At 39.5% G+C, this 23639-nt stretch overlaps 1 protein-coding gene across 2 annotated transcripts in view; it reads left to right on the top strand.

The window, feature by feature from the left end:
- Window positions 1-23639, top strand: part of znrf1 (zinc and ring finger 1) — a 48015-nt gene that overhangs the window by 4257 nt on the left and 20119 nt on the right. The gene's annotated exons all lie outside the window — the stretch shown is intronic.

The following is a 23639-nucleotide window of genomic DNA, read 5'->3' as shown; positions in this document are numbered from 1 at the left end:
ATTTTTTCACCTAAACTCTGTATGCCTGTACATTACCCTACAAGCTCATCCCTGTTGGATACACATGATGGTAGAAAAAACAAAAACAAATATTTCTATTCAAATTTTTGGATCTTTGATGGCATCAAAATGACCGTATTTTACAAAACTGCAACAGAAACACTTTTTTTTGCCTCACAGGAGCCATGTGATCAACAAACTGATGCAACTTCTGACGGAAAAAAACAGAGAAGATGACAGGAAGTGGCAGGATAAAGTGGCGCGGGATGTTTTTTTAGTGAAGTAACAAACCTATTCACGTGTGATTTTAACTTCGCTTCTTATTCAATGGAAGCAATGCCAATATGATATTTATTTTCCAACATAAGTGGAAAATTGACAAGGTTTTCACACATTTGTAGTGGAACTGCAATCAAGTTGTATGGTTGCTTTTTTCCAGAGAGACAAGTTGGTCAGAACTGATGGGAAAATGGACAGAGCTAAATGCAGTTCAGTTCTGAAGGAGAAACCTATTTGAGGCTGCATAACACTTCAAACTGAAGCAGAGATTTACTTTACAGCCAAAACAACCAGCATCCAGCTTTGGCTGTAAGATTCAGATCAGAGCACATTCATGTGCTTGAAGGGTCCAGTCAAAGTCTGGGCATAAATCCAGTTGAGAATCTGTCGCAAAAACTGATGTTTACAGACACTCTTCATCTAATCTGACTGAGCCTGAGATATTTTGTAAAGAAAAATGAGTAAAAATGTGCATAGTTGATATAGAAATACTCCAAAATGACTGCAGTTGTATGTGAAACAAAAGGCAGATTCACAAAGTAGAATAAACCTGCAAACCACATTATTTAGATTTTTATTTTTAGACCTTTTTGAAGAGCACATGTGATTTTTCTTACACTTTACAATTATTTCCCACTATTTATTGATCCATCTTATACAAGGCCATTAAAATACATTGAAGTTTAGACTTTCATTGCCATCAATTGTGAAAAAGTTTAAAAGGGAATAAATCTTGAATCAAAACATTGTCTAGAGTTTTTTTTTATGTAATAAGAATAAATGAGAAAAAAATGAAATAAAATCTCATTCAAATTAGCATCTGTCAACAAGAAGTCAAAGAAAACCAGAAACCAGTAGGAATCTGATTAGAGCAACTCTATCGGTATCTGGAACATAGCTGATCATTAAATAGATATATGTGGTAAAAAACAGTTTAATTTGGGCCAACTAAACAACCAATACTGTCTATTAAAAACTAAATGAGCTCAATATGAACCAAAATAATGGTCAGAGATGTACAAGTTTCAGTCATATGATGCAGAGTCCGGCTTCCATTGGTTGTGCAAATTTTCCAAGAAATTTGCATGTAATCATGTTAGTTAGATCCACATGACTCTGGTTAAACACTTGACTTTTTTTTATCCCTGCAAATGTGGCCGCGCTGCAGCTGGCTCCACTGCAATCAAATATCCTGAAATGCCCAGAATAAAGTAACCAACCCACATTATGAACACCCTCTCCCTCCTCTCTCACACGCACGCAGCAGGTCGGGCCGGGTCCCCAGGCTCTCATTACCAAAGCCCTGACCGGCTCACAGCAGGATGATAGCAAGTCAGACGTCAACATCTCAGCTGTTTTTGCCCTTCTTACATTGCCTAGCAACTCTGATGTGCTTTCATATCTATGGAGCCAGATAACAACTCCAGCGCAGAAGGGGTGGGGGGAAGTCAGTGGAAAAGTGATGAAATTAAGAAAGGTGCGCATGTTCGATTGCAAAGCTGAACGAAGGGGCCTCTAGCAAATAAATAAACTGCAGTAAGCAGCAGCGTGTTAATAGCTAAGTCGCTTCTTTGATTTACAGTTGGACAGCAGCCGAGGGCATTTGTGGATGAGCCCGGTTCCTGCAGAGTTCACCGGGTTAAACCTAAGACGTCTTAAGATCTTTTAATCCCACATAAAATGCAAAATAATACCCTTTTCTCCATCACACAGCACAAAGGATGCGAGGATTACCGACAATCCTGACGGGCCGAGGAGCTCCAGGTTCTTTAGAGCCTTCAAAACAACAAGACAAAGATGCAAAACAGAAACACAGAGAAAAACAGGAGTAATCCAAAGGCACTAAAAACAGACACATGTAGCTACAAGGGGATCCAAAGGAAATGTAAAAAGAGATAGAAGGCTTACAAATCTAAAACCATGAAGCAAACAAGATAAATGTTCAGAAGTAAACATAATTTGGGGAATCGAGATGAGAAAAAAAAAAAATCACATTTAGGAAAGAAGAAATAGCCAGACCTTTGTAGAGTAGACCCAGAAAAACTATGGCCTTACACTATCTGCAATGATACCCAAAACAAGTACTAGCAACTAATAACAAGCTTATTGATGATAAACCACAGGAAGATCAGCCCTGTTACAGACACAATTAACAAGGAAGATTTACAATAGTTTCAGAGAGATGCATCACATTGTATTAATTTCAATACCTATTTTCATTATGTTGTATATTATTTTACCTGGTTTTGTTTTTATTGTATTGTAACTCTGAGAGCTACTGGTGATTTTATATATTTGTTGCACTTTAGTCCACTATTGTTGTTTTAAATATAGAAAAGAAATTCATTTTGACCTGATTTGATTTGAAAAAAAAGTCCAAGTTGTCAAATAAGTGAAAAAAACTGCTAAGTAGTGTGACTGCTCCATTTACAAGTTCACAAAACGACCAGAACTAACTGCGGTTATTGTCCGTTTTTTTTATGTTGAGGCGTTTTTCTGCTTTAATCTTGTCTAGTTTGGGTACGTCCTTAGTTTTGGGTGCTGTGCTTTTTTTTTTTTGGGTGATCGCGGTTTGCTTGTCTTTTCGGCCGCTTAGGTTGTGTCTTCCGGTTTTCGCTTACCCCTATTTCTTTGGTTTTTGCTGTTTCTCTATCTTTCTTGCTATTTTTTGCGCTGTTTCCGGTGGGGTCACTTTTTTTCGTTTTAAATGTGCATTGGTAGGTTGGTGTTTTTGTCTGTTCGTTCATCGTCTCTCAGCGGGGGGCCTGCGATGAGTGTAGCTGTTTTTTGGTCTTTTGTTTCGCTAGGTCATTTTGGTTGATTCGCTTGGTTTCATTTGTACTGTTCTGCCGCTCTCCGGCAATTAAGGAAACCGGTACCAATAAATCGGTGCACCCCTATATCTAATCCTATTGTGGACAGACTTAAAAAAATGGTTGTCTGATTGAATAGGGACCAACAGCAATCCCTATTCAACTGGACTGAGCTTGAGTTATTTTACAAAGAGGAATAGGCAAACATTTCAGAAACTTCATGTTCAAATCTGTTAATCACACCTCAAAAGTCTTGATGCCGAGGGAATGTTAGACACTCCGTTCATATCCAAAGACTGAAATTAGAGAGATGTAGCACCCTGTGGATTATACAAAGTAGTGTAAAGTTTGACATGTTTTGGAGATGCTGCATGACATGTAAAAGAGCAAAAGTCCATTAGGATGACAAAGTGATGTGCATTCAGACCAGTGGAAAAGGTGTGCAGGACGCACATTGTTCATCATAAAAGTGAGAAAAGTTTTGTTTGTAGTTGCCAGATACAATCTAAACAATCTCCAAAATGTCACAACGTTAAATCTGTTCCAAGTGATTTGCTGCTTCTCTGACAAGTTTTACCACTTTTAATCCACCAAAACTTGAGCTGTGAATGCGAGCATGACCTTTTACTTTAGTTATATCTAGTCCAGACAGGTTTTTTGGGAAACCTGGCTACTATTTTTTGCTTCAGTCACCGGGCCCTTGTTTATTTTGCTGAGACCACTGATGCTGCTCGGCAGCCTGCAGATGCAAAAAGCAAAAAATAAAAAAAAACTAATGTGGCTTGTCTTGTAACATCAACATGTCTTCATGGGTTTAAACAAATAATGAAACTTGTATAAAAAAAAACAACAACAAAAAAACAACAAACACATTTCAACACGTTTTCATCTCAAGAGACAGAGCCGAGGAGAAACACACAGACTTTGACCTTCACATGTATTCACTCAGTGGTTGTTGGCGATTATAGAGAGGTCCTGCGGTTGACATAGTTACGGTTATAGTTATTTGCTGACCCGAACAAAAAGCACAGTTCAGCCCACAACCTGTTTCTCTCACTTGCTGTCTGTTTGGATGACTGCTTTATGAATTTACAATGATCCTTAGGCTAAAATTACAAGTATTGCTGTGGTGCTGAATCTGATTGTGGCAGCAAGTATAAATCCCGCATATTTAAGACGCATGTGTAACTGTAGCTGTCTTCTGCCATGAATACGCACGTGATCATTTAGACGTGAATTTTCTCTTGCTTTTTCCTCTTTATCCATGATTTGGTTGCATATTTACACATAAAATGTTTGATTTGGGGGCATCCCAGAGCCCCAGCAGCTTGTTGCTTCCAGGAGACCAGCTCGAGAAAATAAAAAAGATATGTTTCCATTTAAAGACTATGAGAATCATGTGCTTTTTCACATGCGGTATCGCTCTGTTTCAAATCCCCACCCACCTCCATAAATTAAAGACTTTTAAGCAATGTTCAAAAATTCAACCCCACTGTGGGAAATCACCAAGCAGTGTCTGACTTGAGGTGTGGATCCTCTCTGGAGAGAGGTTCTTGTTTATTTGAATCAAAGTTTGTTAGCGGTGCACGAGCCAAACCTGTTTAAAAGTATGAGTATAGATTAATGTGCTCTGCTTTAACTTTCTTTCGTTTTTCCTTTTTTTTTAATTTTCTCACTCCAATAACATGTTTCTAATCAGAAACACTTTCTAATATTAGCCAAAAGATAACCAGAGATAAAGAACAAATCATGATTCGTTTTATGAAGAGAACATAAATGTTCTAACAAACCTTTCCCTGTGTGAAAATATAATTGTCCTCTGCACCTAAGTTCTCTGGAGCTAAATAATTAAAAGGTACATTTGTTATGGCATTAGTTTTAGATTATGCAGTCCTAATTCATGTTTTTAAGATCTATGTTTCGCATTTTGCTGGCTCGGTCTTCCCTTAATAAATGAAATAGTTATTTGAAAAATACAGTTTCTATGCACTGTAGATAGTATTCACAAGCTGATCCATTTAAACAACCTTTTTTTTTTAAGAAAAAGTCATCCTTTTGCTCAAACAGATTGTCAGTGGACGTTTCTAGTGCAAAATAGGTTTTTATTTTTATTTTTTTAACTTATTGTGTGACAGTGTGTTTTTTGGACTGGTGCTTTATAACTCGTTGAAAACAGACGGGCCAGTTCTCGAGAAATAACATCAGAGTACATTTTCTGCTGATTTATTTTGACCTTGCAAAGCCTTTTAAACTGACTGTAATTATGAGAAACTTTCACTTGTCATGTTTTAGTCCTCCAAGTTGTTCTTTCTGCTCTTTTTGTTGCAGTTTTTAAGTATCAAATTGTTTTAGGAGAAACAACTTGATACTTAAGGTGCTGAATTACCGACGTTTCACGAGTTAAAGGTGATCAAATAGATTCTTGACATTTTTAAGCAACATTAACTCAGCTGTAAGCTCTGTAGCACTCAATATCTTGAATGCTAATGGAACTTTTCCACATTTTGAGAAGCTGCAATGAAGAACTTAAATGTATTTCATTGGGGGTTGAAGTTATACGGCATAATTGTCAAGTTAAAAAAAAAAACCTGCAAATCTCAGAATCTCTAACACTGATACTAGCTCAGCTCTGATGGGCAGATATATGTTGACATGACAATTATTAGTTGTGCTGTGGACAAACCTGGTCTTTAAGGAAGAGTGCTATGATTTACTGAAATCCTGTTTACGGCTTGCCATGCAGAATGACAGCAAACGTGGAAGAAGATGCTCTGAAATAGATGAGACTGAAATAGGACTTTATAATGTCTATGCAAACATCCAACTGGAGCCACACGAGAAACATTTAATTCAAAACCTATCCATGTGTTGTAATGGCCCAGTCAAAGTCCAGATTGAGGTACAAATGAGAATGAGGCCCTAAACAAGACAAGAAAAAACAAACACTTCATCTCCACATCTTCGTGAAGTATCAGTTCACGTGAAATTCAGCATTGGAACAAATTCTCTCTCAGGCGCCATAAAAACCGACCGGCTCACACACAAAAATACTTGTTTCATTCTCCGATGTGATCTCGGGAGGTCACATCGGAGATTCATGCGTATTTTTTAAAAAGTAAAACAGCTCTCAATCAGACAGGCCACAGGTGTCTCCTCTCCGCTTGCTCTTAGACCGCTGTTGTGTTTGCGAGGGCAAAAAGGGAGCATGGGCGCGAGTGAGAGCACCAAGTGATTTTCAGGAGAGGAAACAGATTCTCTTTTTAAGATTCCAGACAAAGAGCCAGAGGTGCTGCGGAGGTCTCCGTTTGTCTGCGTGTGTGTGTGTGTGTGTGTGTGTGTGTGTGTATGTCTGATGGACCTCTTTTCAGATGTTAAAAGACGCGGGCCGATGTTAATCACGACTCAAACCGCTGATAGCGCCGCAGCTGCATCAGTAATGCAGTTACCTGCCTCGTCTTGAGGCGTGCATCCTTTGCTAAACACGCACGCAGAAAGCAGTGGCGGCAGTAAAGACGCCTCCCATTTATCTTTGGACCAGTGCCGCTTAGAGGTCAAATGCGCCACAACGGGGCTGCATTAAATGGCTGCAGCTTGATGCTGGAACATAAGCAGATTTTAGTTTTTTTTTTTTTACAACACTCATTCATGTTGCTACAACGCGAATCTGAACATCTTCGTGCCTCTGCTGACACAGCATATGGCTGCTTGGACCGCACAGCGAGGAGCTGCAGTCTGCAGATGAGATCAGTAAAACAATCTTAATATAGCCGCTTTAACAAAATAGAGCCATCAAGTAATTTTCTATTACGCCTGAAAGCTACGGGGCTTGTTTTCTCTGTCATTCACCGGCAAAGAGTTTTTCTAGCAGTTGACCGAGATGAAAGATTCAAGCTTTAATCTTTAATTTAGTTGTTTTGGGATTCATGTGTGGCTGAGCTTTATGTCAGAAGCCAACATTAACATTTCTTCAAGTACAGTGCTGCGGGACAGATCATTGAGAAGCATACAATAATAAAGCAGAATAAAAAGATGTTCGGTTTTCAAAATGCTTAATAAGTTTGTATTCACCTTTATGAGTCAGTGCTGTGTTGAATAATTTTTTACTGGACTTATATTTGTTAGAAGTACGGAGTTTCTCTCCACCAGTTTTATTCACCAACAGGCTAAAGTTTTGATTCATTGTTCTTTGGACAGTAGCTCTGTCTGAATAAAGAGTGTCGGTGAACATCGCTTTGCAAATTTTGCCACACATTCTCAAACGAATTCTTGTCTGGATTTTTCCAAGGCCATTCTAAACTTTTCCTACCGTAGCTCTCTGCCCTGTAGTTTGCCCCCCTTTTTGGACAGCAACTATTTCACAATTGTCTGGTGAATTCTTATCTTAACTAGGTGGAGAACTGTTTTTTTCTTTTTGTTTTTGTTTTTTTATAGATTTGCGCAAACCCCTAAAATCAAGCAAAGCAGCCATCTGTCTCTGGCTGTGGTGACCAGCCGTGTTTTCTAACATCTGACTTTTTCCTGCTTTGATTTAGTTCTGCTTGCAAGGCGGCTCTCGGCTCTGATTAATCGTAATTGCTTTGATTAGATTTGATGTTCCACATCTGGTGTCAGTGAGAGGCATGAAGGCATGAAATAATAAGTGAGCTAAAGTTGGAGACCTGACTGGACTGTGAGTGATTAATACGTCCAAAAAACGCAGTAACGAGAACAAGCAAGCTGAGAGCAGCAAAGATGCAAAAGGGAACCGATTATTGGTTGACATAATCACAAGCAGGATGCGTTCAGCTCATAGTGTTGGGGTGTTAGCGTGGTGTAGGGAAGCTTTTTATCCAGAACATCCCAACACAAACAGATAATTGACTTTGCTGTCTTACCGAGTGCTTTAACAATCTTTACCGTATATCAGTCAGCCACACTCGTTCCTCAGAGCAGGGAGGGCCTCCCTCAACCCTCCCAACTCTTTATTGACACATTTAGTCAATACAGCATCAGTGCTTAATCAATATAGCATTTGCACTCTTTTTCTGACCAACACGTTTAATCCCCGCTGACCTTGGCTGCCGATTCCCCCAGCGGCGCCCTCGAAAGTGCAAAAGCATTCTTAACGCCTAATTACATTGATAGTTTGAGCAGAACAGGGACTAAAACAATAACGGGACTCACTCGATGCTCCTGGAGGCCTTTTATGCTCACACATATCTCGGCAGCCATAGCTGGTCCTGCCATTGATTTAATTTATCACAATCTATGAGCTTGGTTTTCAGCTGACAAATATATATGTTGTAAAGAACCTGAGCTGATGTATTCTGCCGTTGAAAATGCGTCAGATTTTAACTTTATTTTTTTAGATGAGTCAGGAGTCTTGTTTAATTTCAGTGAAAAATAAGATGTATTATTTCAGGACAAACTGTTTGATTCTGATCCGTTTCCTTGTGGCTTCTTAAGCTACACTGGGGATACAAAGAGTTTACACACTCATGTTGCAATGCCAGGTTTTTGTGACATAAAACAGTTAGATGTTAAAAAGTGACTTTGGAGCTTTTTCCTCCTCTATTTGCATTCATCCTGTGCAATTGGACTCCTTTGATTTTCAGTCAGATTTAGTTCTGGAGAAGTGATCACTCAGTAGTGGAGCTCTTCTTGTTCCTTTCAGTTCCAAAAAAAGTATTTTTGACCACACTGCAACAAAATAAAATAACATTTCTCTACGACCACAGGAAAAGATCCATTTTATAAATATAAACCAAGTTAAATGTTCTCTTGAATGCTAAGGAAGTTCAAATACAATTTATTACTATTTTCATCACTAAATCAAAGAAAAATCCCTCTTGATTTGTAAAATGAAGGCAGCTGAGTGAGCCCTCTCCATAGAAATGAAAAATGAGCAACTCGCATGAAAGTAAGAAGCACATTGAGACGACAAAACATGAAATGACTTTAAAAGCCTTGTGGAGGAAATATGTTTTCCATATTCATCTGTTGAACTTCCAATGCAACTTTCAAAACATAAAACTCGTGAACATGACATGAATTCATTTTTTTATGAACTTACTTATAAATAAACGTTTAAATATCTGACATTAGAGCATAATGTCAGATATTTAATGTTAAAACAACAAAAAAAAAAAACTCAGCTGAAAATGTCCATCACTCACCTTTCCGAGATGCAAAGCAATTACTCAGAAACACCATCACTTCCTCTGTCGCCCCTCCGCCTGTGTCATGAGTGGATGTCTGCTCGCCATTGTTCTCAGATTACAGACAAAGCAAATCCTTCACCTCCGCACGCAGGTGCTTTTTAATTTAAATGTAAATAGTGAAGTGGCGTTGCACTCATTCAGAAAAATTCCTCTCCGCCTGGAAGATTAGTCCGGCGCATTATTCATCATTAAGAGAGAACAAGAACAACATCGACTTCGTTTGCGGCTCTGAAACAAACATTCATAGAGACAGGCTTGGGGATTGTTTTATACGGAGAATTATCAGTGGTGGTGGGTTTTTTTTGTTGTTGTTTTTTTTAAAACATGCTACCAATTATTGGTGTGACTGGAAACTGAAGTAAATGCTGCTGGAACCCTAAACTCTGTCTCCTGTGCACAGGGCAACAAATATATGAACAGCATAAGTTAGACAAGATTAAGACAGAAATCATTTTAGTTGTTGATCCACAGAAGCGACTTTTAGTCAAATCTTAATTTAAAAAAAAAATTCACAAAAAACATGCAGCACCCCAAATTACTCCAATCCTTCAGCACCAGCTGGAGCTTCAATCCAGTGGTTTCTATCAAAGCATGTTCATGTGTTACAATGACCCAGACAAATCCAAGCCAATTGAGAATCTGTGGCAAAGATTTGAAAATTGATGTTCACGGATTCTCTAAATACAATTTCTCTCCTTCTTATTGAACTTTAGCTGTTCTGCGAGGCTGAATGGGCAAAGACATCAGTCTGGACATAAGCAAAGCTGGTGGAGACAAACCCCAAAAGACTTGCGGCTGTAATTATAGAAGGCTCTACAAAATATTGACTCAGGGTTGCTGAATACAAATGCACGCCACACTCCATGTTTGGTATTACTAAGCATTTTTTCTTTAAAGCCACGTGTCAATTTCCTTACACTTCCAAGGAAGTTGCATCAAATCCAACGTAATATGTTGAAGTTAGAGGTTGTCAGTTGACAAACTGTGGAAGTTGATGTATTTTTTAATCTTGACCAACACCTAATAATGAAGCCTGAAACGTTTTCTATCACAGTATGCTAAGGGATTTTCTATGTTGCACTCATGGAAGACAAAGCAATGAGATCAGGCTGCAGCTCGGCTCGAGAAATATTAAACATGTGAAGCCTGAAATAAGTCTTCATCCCTGACGCTTGCATCATCAGATTTAGGATTTGGAGGGCTGAATAGAGCCTACCGGATGCAGGTTATTAACAGGAGTGCAGTGGCGTCCACACGCCTAACAGAAACGTGGACGCACCAACTAAGTCAGGTGCTGCTTTAAGCGCAGAAATTCGCTGAAAATCCTCCTAACCTCCCCATCGCCGGAGCACACAAGCAAATACAAACAAAAACCTCCTGATGGGCAGCGTTCGCTGGGTATGCACAGAAGCTCAAAATGAGGCTGCCGTCGGTGCAGGCAGATGTTGTGGTCGCATGTTGCAGCTAAGGAATGACGGGGATGGAGCAACATCTGTGCTGCTGAAGTGTCTGGTAGTGAGAATGTAGGTCAGCATCACAATGTATTTCTGGTTCCTCTCCGTCGCACGCTCCCCACATCTTTCCTCGTCTTTTCTCTCCCCCGTTAACTCGGCGCGCTGCGTGCTCGGGAGGCCTGCGAGGACACAGACAGACAAACACACCGCGGAGGAGCAGAGCGAGATGACGGGGAGGGAAGGAGAGACTGCAAGAAGGCGTTTGGAGATGGGCTCTTTGTTGCTCTGACAACCATTTAGCTCCTTATTGCTGGTGGATTTCCAGAAAGGAACACACAAACATACGCATGCTGACCTTAGCAAATGTCACCTAATCGTTACTATTACATCCATGAATGATCTCTGCATCGCGCGCGCGCACACACACACACACACAAACAGGTGAGTGCTGTTTAGCAGGGAATGATTAATGTGCACCAACAGACAGCAAGAGAGCCACACATCCATCACGAGAAGACCATTTAAAAAAAAAAGAAGTAACAAGGAGGCAGAAAATTATATTACAGTTTGACAAGAATCACAAGACAATTCTAAAGAATAGCAAACTTAAAAAGCATAGTAGAATCAAGGACAGACAATAACCATAAAATGTCAACAATAAGCTAGAAAATGACTGAGAAGAAGCAGGAAACGATGAAGCAAACTACCAAATTGTCATAATCTTCGAGTATTTGCGTTTTGTTGAACATTCTTCTTCTTCTGTTTTGTTGAACATTGATTAGCATTGTGAATCATATTTTACCTCAATCATGTTTGTGTTCCATACTCAGTGTCTTTTCCTTCCCCAGAAATTAGTCCCAGCTGTTCCTCATCCCCTTAATTACCTCTGTGAGTGTGTGTATGTATTCCCACTGGAGCCATTTTTCTAGCTTCCTACGTCCATACATGCTCTTCCCTTCTCCGGCGTTGTCCTGTAAATGCTTTTGGTTTCTATTATTAAATCATCATATGACTGACTTACTGCTGTCTGCTCTTCAATCTGACATTTGCCTCATAAATTATGACAAAAAAAAATATTCGCCTAGAAATGCAAAACCAGTTTAAAAAAACTGAACAGAAAATGAGAACTAGCAGGAAAAAAATCCATCTACAATATCGTATATTGTCAATATTTACTTTTAGTGACATGTACTGTGTGATAATCAGCTGTAGCAGCCTCGGAGACTGTTTCTATAGGCAACGCCTTGATGTCATAACCGCCGAGCAGAGCAAAGACGCTCTCTAAAGATACACCTGGGACTTGGTCAGTAACTGGAGCCAAAGTGCCAGCTTTTTACAGCTGCGCTGTCTGATCCCTTTTTACATTTCTTTTACTTTGAGAGAGAGGTTTTAAAGACGCCGGGTCCTGAGACCCGGATATTGCTCTTGTTGCATAACTGGTCTTTTTGAGGTAAGACCAGCAATGAAATAAAAATAAAAAAAAAATAAAAAAATGAGATGACAACCAAACTCTCATAGCCCTCTCGGAAATTTAGGACCCTCAACACCTTAGATGAGGTTCGTTTATGGTCTGCTGCTCCATGTCTTGTCCCAACCATGAGACTGATTTACATTTGGGCACCCTACAAGGAGCCAAAACCTGGTAGGGTGCAACAAATAGGGGGTAAAATAATTACTGAACATGCCTAATCTTTTCCCAGTTTGAATATTTTCAGCTTATGGTGCTGGCAGACTTTATATAATTGAAGGAATGAGAGATGCACCAGGACATCCTTGATAAGAATCTGATGATGATGGATTTCTAAGCAAGACAATAGTTTCAAGCACATAGTCAGAGGAAATCTTAATTGGTTTCAGCGTAAGAAAGTTAAACTGTCCCATTGTCCCATTCAGATCATCTGGAAATCTGGAGATCAGAGTGCAGCAGGACCCCATTCGAAATTTGAAGACTGTTTCTGTAGAAGAATGGGTCAAAATCACACTTGAGCAAAGTAATTTCTAAAATATTCCACTTTAGAGCAAGCTAAGTGCTAAACAATAGTAGGTCTGTTGAATAACCACCTTGAAGGGTAAAGAGCAGAATGGTGTCATGAGGTTGTTTTTGCTACTTGTATGAACGCCGTTTGTTTCTCAATCTCTTTGTTAAGTAATGTTTCCAAGCTCTCAGTCATTTCTTGTGAAGAGAGCAATTGTTAAGAAGGTAAGATCATTCCAGTGTGGTTATCAGGCTTGTTTGCTTTCAGCTCAAGCTCGAAAACAGATCCAAAACCTTGGAGAGACAAGTCGACACAAGGTACCTTGAAACAACCCTGAGGAATGTGTTTGTGGTATCCTTCAAAAGATTTTTAAGATTTAAAGAGCAGAAAAACCGAGTTCACTGAACTGTCAAACACTTTTCTTCCTTCCTTTCTTTCTTTCTTTCTTTCCTTCTTTCTTTCTTTCTTTCTTTCTTTCTTTCTTTCTTTCTTTCTTATCTGAAGGTTATTTTGTTGTTTGTTTGTGTGGCTCAGAGAGATGTATTCAGTGACTCCTCCAGATACATTGAGAGACATTTCACTGACGTAGTGCTCATATAACAGCTGGTGTTGAGGGACGAGTGAAGCTGCACAGTGACCGCTGTTAGGAGTGGCTTCTGTTCACAGTGTTGTTTACCAATCCCTGTCTGGCCCCCACATGGTCTCAGAGGACACGGACTCCTAGGGGTTGACGGAGCATTCAGGGACTCTCGTCAGAGTAAACATCCTTATTTAACCTCTCCTGACAGCCAGATTGTCCACATCCAAAACACAGACTGTATGGACGCCTGTCTCTTTCCTCTCCCTGCATATAAGGTTGAATTATTTTCTCTTGTGACAAACAAAAAAAAAAACATCTTCTTCTCTCTGCTTCTCTTTGTTTCTCGACACCCCCAGCATCCATTCTCTCCCGTGTCTCTCCATCCCTCTCTTTTTCTTGTTCTGTCTTGTTCCCATGGAAACTGCCGGTCTTTCCGGTAAGGTACAGAGAGTTTGCTGGCGCGAGTGGCATTAGTTGTAAGTTGTGATGTAATGAAGCCTCCGGTTTCCAGGGTTGCCGTTTATGGTCGTGACAGTGGTGGTCTGCTGACGATCGGTTTTCTTTCTGTCTGACTCTGAGGCGTAAAAAAGGAAAAGGCTGCTGCAGTTAACGCAGGCTGCTTTGTTATTATGTGTGGCTTTAGACGCATCACCTGCAGTTAAAGACAAAATAAATTAAGAGTCCAGGGAGGCATTAAAATTAATTACTTATAAAATTGACTTCAGTTTTATTACATCACAAGTCAAAGGCACCTTGCAAGTAAAACAGGTCCAATGTATAATTTGGTCACATGTATAATTTACCTTTGGTCCAAATCAAATTTAAATCCAGTTTATTGCAAAACAATACATTACAGAACTGAATGTATGACAAATTCTGATCAGAACCAATTATATGAAGTACAGTTCAGACAATACTGTAATACTATGCAGTCCATTTAAGTTAGGGTCATTAGAAAAAAATCATAAAAAATCTGAGGAAGCAAAACTAATTGTACCAAGTCATTGCTGTTGCAGCAATCCCTCTTCCTGAGCAAGGGTGTTGTGACAGTGGAAACGACTGACTGACTTTTAACAATAGAGAGACGTAACTAGACATTGATGCGCAGGAAGAGCGGTACTTTCAATGGAAAAGTCCAAAGACATTACAAAGTTAATAGCAGCAGCTCCGTCAATAGCTCTGTTAAGGGTACACAGCTAACTGCAACATCACTGCTCAAGAAGTAAGTTCTGCTTGAAAAAACAAGGAGCTTTTACATCATTAATGTCAATATTAGCTACACCAACTGCTTCAAAGGAAAATATTGAAACACGTAGAACCGGGCCGTAAATACGTCCTACAGGAAAGAAAACAAAAGGAGTACACTCGGATATCGACGGTGTTCCTCCATCAACAGCTCCATGAAAGAAACAGACACTGCTTAACAAAGAAGCGCTCCCCGAGGTGTCCTTTCTATGAAAAGAACAAGAGGAAAGAATCCAAAATACAGGCTAACAGTTTTATACTTGCATTGAGTAAATGTTTCTATCTACAGAAGCAACGGCTAGCTATAGTTTGCAGCTCGAGCTGACAATCATTTTACAATTCGCATGTGTTCATGAACAGCCACCCGAGTGAAATTTGACCTAATTCTCACTGACTGAGGTGCAGTAGCTACATGCCAACCAGGTGTCCTCCACCTCTGCTAAGGTCTGGAAACACAAGCATTCGAATGCGGTCGGGTAAATTTGTCTTTTCTGAATGATGTATCGCTACAAGACCAGTGCCCTCTCCTTTTCCACATCCATCCTCTCAGCTGGTCGGCTCGGCGACTAGAGTTGCTCTCACACTTTCCATCTGTAGTATTAATGGTGTCTTCTCTCCCCTCCACTGTGATCTGTCTGGCTGACATTGCCTGCCCGACGTGCCTCTGTGTGTTAAATCTCTGCCTTCAGTCTGCGGTGCCACAGAGCTAAACCCCCAGAGTGGCTTTGTTGTGCTTCTGCAGGAGAATCTCAGCCTTCAGCCTGTCTGCTAGAGCGAAATCTCAGCATGACTCTGCGTTTGTGTGTTTGTTTGTGTGCATATGTGTGTGTGTCTGCAGTTGAATCAGTTGCCGAATTTCCTGAATGCTCGTGTCTTTACTTCCTGAATTAGAGCAGAAATTGATGAAAGCATCTTGAGCTTGCGGAGCCAGCCATGTTCTGCCTGACTTTGCTCTGTGTTTTACATGTAAGAGATTCTCTTCCTCTGTTTCTAGATGTGTTAAAAAGTTAGTCCTCGAATTACATAAGATTGGTGATTTTTTTGTTTTTGGAGTAGCAGCAATTGGTTGTACTGTGGCCAATTTCCAACTAATGATAGATCCATTCATCCTGACCTCTGATTACAGGACTTGGTTGATTCTCCATACAAAAAAAAAAAAAAAAAAATGCATGAATGGCCCAGTTGTCGTCGAATCGCCCTTCTGCTGAGGTCACGGATGGGAAAATCAAATCCGTCGCGTGGTCCGACCGTGACTCGCTAACTTTACTGAAGCTTTAGAAAACAAAGAAATCAAAGAGAGTTTCAGAATTTTAACAATCGTTTTTCTCCTGAGTTTAATCGGTTCGATTATCTGCTTTATTTTCTCACGTCGATCTGTCCTTTTCGTCTCCTCCACATTTCCCCTTTTCCTTTTATCTTTCCGCTCAGTTTGTTCTCAGCCGCTGCTCTCAGTCATATGCCAGCCTCACTTCCTGGATTTCCTTTCAGTTTTTTGTTTTTTTTGGCTTCTCTCGTACCGTTTGCCCCTCAGAGCAATCTTCTTCTTCTTCTTTTCTTTTTTTTTCATCTTTTCCCCTTTGACTTTTCTGTCTCGCCGCTCGCTTTGCTCTGCTCCACTGTCCCCTCTTTTTCTTCGCACTCTCTCGTTCCTCCTCCTCCTCACTTCTGCACCATGAAGTAGATGCCTGGATGATTCATCTCTGCCCCCGGACTGTTGTGATCCTCATTTTATTGCACCGTTAAACAGGACTTCCCATTCTGCCACGCTGCCTGTCTGTCCTATTGACAGTTATCAAGCTGAGTGCACAGCGTCAAAGAACAGGAAACAATAACAAGTAATTATTGCTTTAGAGATACGCTTCGATAGGACTAAATACGGTCAGAATTGAATCGCGGTATTGATTGAATCTGAGAAGCTGTTTGTGCAGCCATTATGGTCCGAGGCGCCAGTTTGATTTAGTCTGGCTCCTTTTTATGACTGGCCGTATGCGGTCCAGAATGGCCATCGTTCATCAGCATGGCACAGTTAAGCATGTTTTAATCATGCTGTCTGCTGCAGCTAAGCTGTGTATCACTATAATTCATTGCTCATTAGTCGTTATCATCGGTGAGTTGATACATGAATTATTGAAAAGGAACCAGGGCAGTAATTATATATAGCTGGACATGGATTAACACTTGAATTGTTAAAAAAATATATAGTATTTAATTTTGGTGTCATGCTCAAAATTAAACCAAATAAAGTCCCAAGCTGATTCATGCTTAACGTCACACATGCTAAAAAAATAATAATAATAATAATAATAAAACATTTTTATTAGCCTTATTGTACACAAACTGACAAAAACAACAATAATACCCATTTTTAATTCTAAGGTTCCACACTTGAGGATACAAAAACAGACCTGGTTTTTAACAGGCTCCAAAATTATTGCAAAAAAAAAAAAAACCAACAAAAAAACAAGAACACTCAACCAGTTCCACCAGCAACGTACCTATTCAGAAAAGATGAATCAAACTTATGTGGAAAAAAATAAACCCTTCAGGAGGTAAAAAGTGGCAACGAGGTGCTTCTAATCAAATGCACTCGAGTGTACGACTGCCGCTATCAAGCAGCAGTTTTAGCCATTCCGGTGTGTGTTTAAACAATACCGAGGAAAGAAATCAGCAATGACCTTAGAGAAGCAATTGTTGTTGCCTGTTAATCCCGGAAAGGTTATAAGACCGTTTCTGGACAATTAAAAGTCCATTATCCTACAGAGATAAAGGTTATTCACAACTGGAGAGCTTTTAAACAGCTGCCAATCTTCTCAGGATTTCCAGCTAATTCAAGCTTTTTCAAATTAAAGAAGCGTTAAGAACCCCCATCTCTGACTCTTCAGGCCAAAGTAGGTATGTTAAGTATTATATTTCATGATAGGATGATGAGGAAAGGAGCAAAATGCTGTAGCTTTTTTGGAAGCATTGCATGAACCTTCTGCAGCAATGCCAGCACAAACTCCTCATACCGTAAGGGAGATGTGCAGAAATGAACTGAAGCTCTGTTGTTTAGAAGAGAGGAACACAGCTACTCAAGTTCTCTTAAGGTGTTGCTAATAAGGGTGGTTCCAGTGTCTACCAAAATGTGGGTTGTACTTAATTATTCCCATGACTGTAAAGGATTTGATTCGCAAGAAACTGGCATGTCTAGAACGGCATGTGAGGGGATTAGTTATGGCTCTGCGACAGACACAGAAGCTTCTGAGTTTTGTTTTGGTGTAATTTCATATTATTATGACTCTAAACTGTATTTATTTTTGATAGCAAAGAAATGTCAACAGTGATACGCTTAAAAGAATAGTTTCATAGAGATCAGACACATAAACAGCCTCAGTGAGTGCAGAAACAGTCCATGTTTCATTCCAGGTTGGATTTGAGGCATTCAGGGCTGAACAACAGTTGTTTGGGCGTTTCTTCAGGATCTCAGGCAGTTCAGGGATGATAAAATATGCTTTGGGCTGAGATTGAGTCTCCTCTTATGTGCAGGGGTTTGACAAGAGTAAACCTCCATGTGCTCGTTTGAAATCATACTGGTCCATATCATCTAATGGCTTTACTCACCTCCTAACCTGGAAAGATGGGTGTGTGTTTGTTGTTTGGGTGTTTTCATGTTTGGCCCATAGAAATGGGAAAAGACTCCCTGCATACAGTCTTTAATTAGAGCTTCATAAGTGTCTCCATTTTTGCTACCGATATGTGAAACATTGGTAATAATTGAACTGCCAGTGTGAGAAAAATCACCTGAATTAGTTTTGTCATGCCAGAGTAAAACACTCAATTTGATGAATCCTGCTGTAAATGAAACACATGCACAGATCTCCAAAGGCCAAGAGTGCCTTAGTCCTGCAACCTCCTCAGTATGCCATTAGATTCTGCCGATGCCCAGTAAAGACCCATTCATTTGATTCTGGTGTGTTCGAGCCTGTATGCATCGAGGACGATGTCTCTCGAGGACTGGAGTTGTTAGATTTGATCCACATATCAATGTTTAATGCAGTGGCTACCCCAGGAAAATAATACTAATTTGTTTATTTAATTGTTTGGTTTTACGTGTATTTTCTGATTGAAGAAGGTGACCCTGTGTGCCTTGAGAAGAACTGAACATATTTCTCTGGGTCGGGGAGACAATAGACTGTCCATTTCCTTCCTGTATTTCACTTGCTTACAGCGCAGTCTGGGGTTTCTCTCTTAGACTTGGATTGTTGATAGATTTTCTACTGGGCCAATCAATGAACAGAGGGAGAACAACAGAAGCGTAGGACAACAGAGTGTTTTTATCCAGGGCAGGCGATTTTTTAAACAGGGGTGGCCATGAAGGTTGTATAGTACAGTCTGTGTGAAAGGTTAAAAAAGATACATGCTGCCAGAAATCCAGACAAACAGCTGTAAGTAATTTTATAAGTCTCTGATTTTCACTCTTGAAATTCAAATTTCTTCACTCTTTTGTTAGTTTTTCCTACTTTAACATGGGACGTGTTCATTTCTGAGTACAGTTATTATTTGCACTGATGACACGTTGTTTCCTTTCCTTCAATTGATAATTCCATGACAATGCTTTTTTGAACTTTCTCTTACCAATATGTTGTGGTTCTGTGGGTCAAAACTGTTTTAAGATGTATGTCCAGATTGTGTTTCCTGGAAACCTTGGTGTTGACTGAAGTGAGATTTGTTATGGCATCTTTAAGAACCACTGTCTAGTTTGAAAGCTTCCCAGAATGGTTCAAAGGCAACACGTCTTTGAAAACGTCCCTGTTAAATATTTCTGTCTCGCTCACTTTAAAGTCGCTTTGCTGTGAAATTTGTTGTTGCTTTCATTTCTTCATGTGAACGAAATAATCACCACATCAATTGTATTGTTGGGACTGATTTGGCAGTTTTATGTATGACTGGTTAGAATCAATATGCTTCAGTCTTTTGTCTATTTTTTCATTTTTTCTCATGAAAAACCAAAGGTTGAAAACCTCTGGTTATAGACTTAAGCTTGCCTCTACTGGAAGCGAGAGAGGCTACACCGATTTAATGAGGAGCCTGTCAAAGGCTTTTCTGGTGTTGAAATAAATACAGAAAAATAATAGGCACTGGTTTTATAGCCACAACTGCCATTGCACTAAAGCTTTATGCACTAAAGTGTTTCCATTCATCATTGTATCTCCACAGTAACTACAGTCAGACCCATAGTGATTTTCTAATTTGGTCTTCACACTTGATACACATTAAAGCACTTCTGTGTCAGTGTATAAGGAGTCACCTTGAATTTAATTTGACCAATCAGGCGTGGCTGCTGCAATCATGATTCAGTAAGATGCTCCCATGCCTGCACAGAGCCAGCTGTTGGGGAATCCAATCTGGAAGTCCAACAGCAGATTTTACACGTGAGTCATTATCAAGCTTTGATCCTCGCTCCTCACTGAATGTTAATTAATATCGCAGCAAAGTGCTGCTTTTTCCCTGCAACTTCGATTCGCCGTTTTTTTTTTTTTTCATCACTAAAACATGGCACACCTGAGCGAAAACATGATAACATAACAATCAGCTTAGTTCCAGGGCCCGCGCTCAATTCATGAATGGAGATTTATACACCCAGCTTTTGCAGGGCAAAGGAATGAACTGGAATTCTTTCTTTTTTGCATTTTAAAACAATATCATTTTACCTTTTGTGTCTTAAAACAAGTTACAGCAAGCCATTTTATTTTCCTAAGCAGAGAGATTTTACAAATTTAGAGTTTACAGTTTCAACCTTTTATGTTCCAGATTTTAAAGACTTTCTAATTGTGACTTTCTGCAGCTGTATCAGAAAATGTATTTCTTTTACTACTGTCTTCCAGACTCATCAGCTATGCAGTTCTACAAACCAAGCAAACAAAAAAAATGTCATCACAGACTGGAAACAAACGTCACAATTGCAACTGCACTGATGCTGGTTTAGCATCAGCTAATATTCGATTAGCTGGCGCTAATGCTGCCGCATGTAAAGATTGTCCAACCTTTCCTAAATACCTTTAAAACACCAAACTAGTTCCTTAATTTAGCTCTGAATCAGGCACCAACTTCAGCTGTATCAGCTCCTCAGTTACTGTAAACACGAGGTGTTTTGTGGATAAATTATTGATTATTTTTCATCCCCTAAACTGTGCTGCCCTGGGCCAGAAACTATAGTAACTTATTAAAAGTTGCAATGCACAGACATCATTCATATTTGTACAGAAATCCTATCTGGAAATCAGTGTTAAATTCTACAAATCTCTCTCCTCAGCTGCAGTGCAGTGGCTCTATGGACCTCCTCTGGTTTTCAAAAAGCTCTGCAAGACTTTTTTAAATGGTGCAAACCTACTTCAATATGTTGCACTTTTCAACTCAAATAGTGCATCTCTGCAAAGGTGTAGATTATAGGCATACCTAAGACGGCTTTCGTGTGGGTCAGCACTTTCTGTACCATGCTGCTCATTCCTTTGAATTTCAAATTTCATCCAAATACACTGGGCTCTTTTAAATGTTCATTTCGGCTCAGGATGGTTTCTGTTTCTATGTTGTTGTTGTTGTTGTTGTTGCCATTAGTGAGAAGTTAGTCTTAAAAGTGCTGTGTAGCATTAAGAGTGAATAAGCTGCAGACCACAGCAGAGAGCTATATTTGAGAAATGTCTGTTTTTGACCTAAACCGAATCCTCAGAGCGCATAATACAGTTACCGGCCAAGCACAGGCCTGTACACACATCTACAGCTACATTCTCACATAAGCACCAGTATAATTAATTTATGATCCAGTCCTGTGATTTATTTTTGTCCCTATCTGACCTTATGTGCTGCTTGAATGTGAAACGTCCTGGAGGATCTGTGGTGCTCTGCTCAGCTGAAACCTCAGCTCGATTCCTCCTGGACGGCGCATCATAACCCTTTATTTCTCTTCCAAACAGCTCGGCTCCTTCACCTTCCTTTTCTACATCTTTTTCTCTTTATTTCCTTCATGTTTTTTTTTTTTTCCCTGCTCATCCCCTTGGATCATCTGAAAATAGCAGCCAAGGGAAAAGTGGGTCAGCTGCCATAGAATATACTGCATACACTGAATTCATTTCTGGGTAACGCTACAATTTGTCAAACTACTGTACCTCAAACAGTTTTATGTACCGAAGCAGTTTTCTTAGCAAACAATGTGAGGGTTTATAAAACATAAGGCCTCGCGTGAAACTGCTGACACAGACCGATTTTTACTATAAAACAACTTTTTGAGGATTTTAAGTGAGGGCGACATGCAGAGGATAAAATCTGGAAGGCACACAATTCCTCAAATGCGATAAAATTTCATTTAGAGCTATAAAAAATATATTAACGTTCAACTCATGGACTTGGACTTGGTTAATATTCTCAAGTTTTTCAAAGATATTTTTAAGGGAAAAATAGAATCTTTATAATCTAAAAGCGCAGTCTGCATCCTGAGTGAAACATCTACAGCCCCATGAAGAAGTGTTTCTTTTTATGTTTCAAATCATCAAAGATCAACCAAGTAGCTGCAAAAAAAAATCCAATTTTTGTTATTTTATTCACTAATAGATACACTTATCTACACCAGCCATGTGCAAGATTATTTCATTTCCTGGTAAATCGTGAATTAAATGTGACTCACCACATAATTGGAAAGCTGAATTCAGTTTTGTAAGCTAGACCTAGGCCTGATTACTGCCAAGAAGAGCTGCAAAGCCATTTCTAAAGATTTTGGACTCCAGTGAATCACACTGAGAGCCTTTATCCACACACAGAGAAAATGTGTAAAAGGGTTGAATCTTCCCAGGAGTGGCCAGCCTTCTGAAATTACTCCAGGACAAAGTCATCTACTCATCTAAGAGCTGATGAAAGACCCCAGAACAACTTCGGGACTTTTCGAAGGACATGGTCAATGTATAGGACGCATGCTTCACTGACCGCAAAAAAAATCAGAAGTGAGTGAAATTAGATGGTCTTGCCTTCAAATTTATTCCCACCCTTATCTCTGTGTATTTCCCATCACTTAGATCACCTCATGTTGGTGGTAAACACAAAATGGTAAAAGTGGAGCTCAATATATACTGAATTTTACTTAAAGGATCTTTTGGTTTCCTTCTAACAGTCAAACATGGAGGAGATCAGACCTGAGAAACACGTGTGACTGTAATTAAAGACTAAGAAAAAATAAATTACAATAGACAAAACCTCAATCATTAAATAAGTAAAAATGGCACTGAAGAACAATGTTCAACATGCAGATCTTGTAAAAGTAAAAAAGATCTGACTGACAACAAAGCAAGCGAAAGCATTTCTATTTGGGCTCCTCTTTTTCAGAGAACTTGTTTGTTTTCAGCTGTAAGCAAACTCGACTCATGTGGCCCAGTGGATGATCTAATTATCTGTTATGTGTTTAACTAATATCATTAGGCCAAATGGGCCCCATCTAAACAGCACAGGAGGAGTCTGCTGAGGCGGCTCCAGCATTGCAAAACAATCAAGAGAGGGGAGAGTATGTGAAAGCGTGGAAGGGGAGAAAAGCGGGCAAATACACACAGATCAGTGCTTTATACTTTAAAAATCACTTATTATAATCAAGAATGAAGGACTGTGGATACGTGTGATTTAAATAGGGCTCACGTGGAATCAAAAGCTTGAGTAAAAAATAAAACAAGAACAAAAATGTGTAACGTGATCTCATTGCTTTTACTTAAAAACAAAAATGTAACCACTGACACTGAAATAATCTATTGCAACAAAAAAAATAGCTATGTAATGAATGTTTAGCTACATGTTGATCGATGTGGGTTATTTTCCCTGTTAGCCAGAACCCAGTCTGCTGCTTTCTTCGCTTGTAGGAACCAGAGGAATAGCAGTTCGCTCCAAAATTCATGTAAAAACACATAAAAAGTGACTTTAGGCTCTCCCTTAGTGTCCAAACCATGACTGTCTTTGATTTGTTTTAAAAACTTTCAGTCTTTTATATCAGTGTGAAGGAGTTTCTCAAAGTATGACTACATCAAGCATAAAAACTCAACTTTTTGCAGCTGCGTGGGATCAAAGCATAAGATTATATACAC

The sequence above is a fragment of the Poecilia formosa genome, unplaced genomic scaffold (assembly GCF_000485575.1).
Source record: "Poecilia formosa unplaced genomic scaffold, Poecilia_formosa-5.1.2 Scaffold97, whole genome shotgun sequence".
NCBI lineage: Eukaryota > Metazoa > Chordata > Actinopteri > Cyprinodontiformes > Poeciliidae > Poecilia > Poecilia formosa.
Note: the sequence above shows the minus strand (reverse complement) of the source record. Positions and strands in the feature narration are given on the sequence as shown.